Genomic DNA, 2,887 nt, shown 5'->3' with positions numbered 1-2,887 from the left:
AGCCTTCAAGTGATTCATATTTGTTACAAAAAACCGTCCCATTAACACAAAGTACAAGCTGAAACAAAGTTAATGAGCCCTAATACTTGCAGGATAATTCAAAGTTTAAGGGTGATATTAACAAAAATAAAATAAGGAAGAGCGGAAGAAATCCATTTTCATTGTCCATCAGAGAACCTGGGTCTTATCCTTTCGGTTCATAAAACCAAGTCTATTGCTCAAGTGACTCTTATGCTGTTATTAAAGTCGTACGAGAACACATGGATGTGCATAATTAAGTACCCCTCTGTGGCCATAAACGGTCTGCCTGGCTGTCCATGGGGAATGTGAGTGGGACTTGATTCATAAGAATTCATGGAAGAGAGGATGTCATTACCCCAATTCCCCTGTATTTCACCGCGTTGTCCGGGGCTTGGGTCCATGTGGGGGAGTGGCTGGGGGCACAGCACTGCCAACGGGGGCCAGCTGCATGCCCTGTGCTGAGAGGCTATAGGGAAATGACCTGAAGCTGCATATGTATTTGTCCTATGAAAATCTTCAATGGAACCCAAGTCAGGCAGCCAAACAACTGAGGCACTACAAAAAGTCATTAACTGTGTCTGAAAATGCAGTATATTTTTGTCTCCTGGTTTTGCAATCAGATACTAATGGCAAATGGGTAGATGGAATAAAAGTCACTGACATCTCCCTACCCTTGAAAACAAATGATGTGGCTAAAACACTGCCGTTTTTATCTTTGCTTCCAAGTGAAGAGACTAAGCACACTCCAGAAACAAAAAGGAATAGCAGCACAGCTATAACATGCTGTATCGGAAGTGACGAGCGAGCATTTGTATGGTGACCAATTTCCTCCTGCAGTTACGTTTGTCTTCATGTGGCTCCTGTTAAGCACGATACCTGGCCTCTGCACTCCCTGCCAGCCCAGTCTTGGCAAACAACTTTGGAAGTGCCCAAAGGGAATGGGAAAGCATGTACTGCGATGGAGCCGAGGGCTGGGCAAGCACAGGACCACTGTGCACCTCTCCTGCAACAGCTGCTCATATTGCTCCTTGGTAATTAACTGCATGGTGCTACAGCAAGCCCTCCAAGGGCCATGAGGGCGTTTATGGCAGGACCTACAGCTGCTGTGCAGGTGCAGTCCTGCTGAGATGCCTTCTTCGTGGGACTGGAGATGTTCCCAAGAGGGGTCCCAGTGGCAAAGCACCCCTGCACTGGGATGGTTTCCTTGGGGTGTGAGGAGACCCCGGTGCTTTGGGCCAGGAATAACCCAGCAGCTGCCAGCTGGGGAGCCCGGGCTTGCAGGCTCTCCAGAACAAGGCTTAATGAAAAATGTGAAGGAGAATTAGATGAAATGGGCTGACTTGGACATGGGAAAACGTTCTGCAACATAAATCATAAATTCTCCCCCATTTGGAGAGAGGTAAGAATTTCATCTTCATTAATTTCATCTGGCAGATACAGGTAACAAAGCAGCCCTCTGCATGGGAGAGTGAACATTGCTAAGGCTGATGCAAAGAGACAAGATGCACTTGGAGACAGGAAAAATACGTTGCTGAGAAAGTTTCCGCTATTAATATTTTTCCCTTGCAAATGTGGGTCTTCTAAAACACTTTTCCTTAGGAAGGATCCAAATGAAGAGGAGGTGGGAAGCAGAGTTACAAAGCACCTAAGAAAGCCTCAAATATCTGAGTGGGAGGAAGGAGGAAGAAATGAAAGAATAATGAAGCTTGCATTACTGGGAGCAAACAGAGGAAGGGAAATGCACATACTTGTGGCTAAATTCTGCAGGAACTTAGGCTGAGGTTTAAAGCTGCTGCGGTTAGCACAGATACAGGCACAGAGCAATTCAGACGACCTGATCAAAGGACAAAGAAACGCTGCTGCTGCTTTCATTAGGAAAATTACCTGACTTGGAGTTAATGGGTATGTACAGGAAAAAGTGCTTTCTTTATAGCGTTGACACGAAGTAGACCTGTGAAGGGTAATCAGCACCTGCAGTGCCTACAATGAGTGTGATTTGGGGATTCCTTGAGTGGGGCCAGGACTTTGCCATTCACCGAGACTCCCGTTGGCATCCGTGGGATTTCCAGATGTGGAGATACTGCAAACAGATGATTACACTTTCACAAGCAATTTGCAGATGCCTAGTTATTGACGTGGTGCCAAGGGCCCCCTGCATTAGCCATGCTGACAGCTGAGCCAACATGCTCTGCTCCCACCTCTCGGGGTGGTTTCATTAGGACTGCATCAGGTGTTTCTACACGGTGAACGTTGCCAGCGGCTGCCACGCCAACAGCACCCTACCTGGGCTAGGAGTGAAGCCGGGAGAAACAAAACTGTGAACTTTGCCTGGGGGATTCCAGGACTGTGTATGCCCTATGGGACAAACCCAGTCTGTCTGCACAGTGAAGAGTGAGTTTTGGGGAAGCAGCCGAGGTCACGGCCTTCTGCGCAGACACAGCCGAGACCCCCAGAGGTGGGGGTGCAAAGAAACACACTGTGGGCGGGTGGTTTTTGTGATTTTCGCGAGCAGAAGGGCCGGGCTGCTCCTTTCAACATCCACCTGGAGAGCAAGAAAAAGGGGCAGCGGAGCCATCTTTCTGTTCTCACCACAAAGCTGTATATTGTACAAACACACACACACAAAAATCCACTTTTTTTTTTTTTTTTTTTTCCCAAATCTAATCACCGAGAATTCACGAGTTGCAACTTTCCGCATCCTTCTGACCTCCAAAGGTCGCCCTGGGCCTTCTCCGCCTCCCTCCAGCCCGGCCCCGACCCGGGGCGCTCCTCGTTCTACGGCGCGCAGGGAGGCAGCGCCCGGGCCGGGTCGGGGCGGCGCCGGGGCGGTACCGGGGCGGTGCCGGGGCGGGCCCGGGGCCCGGCG

This window comes from Oxyura jamaicensis, chromosome 5 (genome assembly GCF_011077185.1).
Source record: "Oxyura jamaicensis isolate SHBP4307 breed ruddy duck chromosome 5, BPBGC_Ojam_1.0, whole genome shotgun sequence".
Taxonomy (NCBI): Eukaryota; Metazoa; Chordata; class Aves; order Anseriformes; family Anatidae; genus Oxyura; species Oxyura jamaicensis.
Note: the sequence above shows the minus strand (reverse complement) of the source record.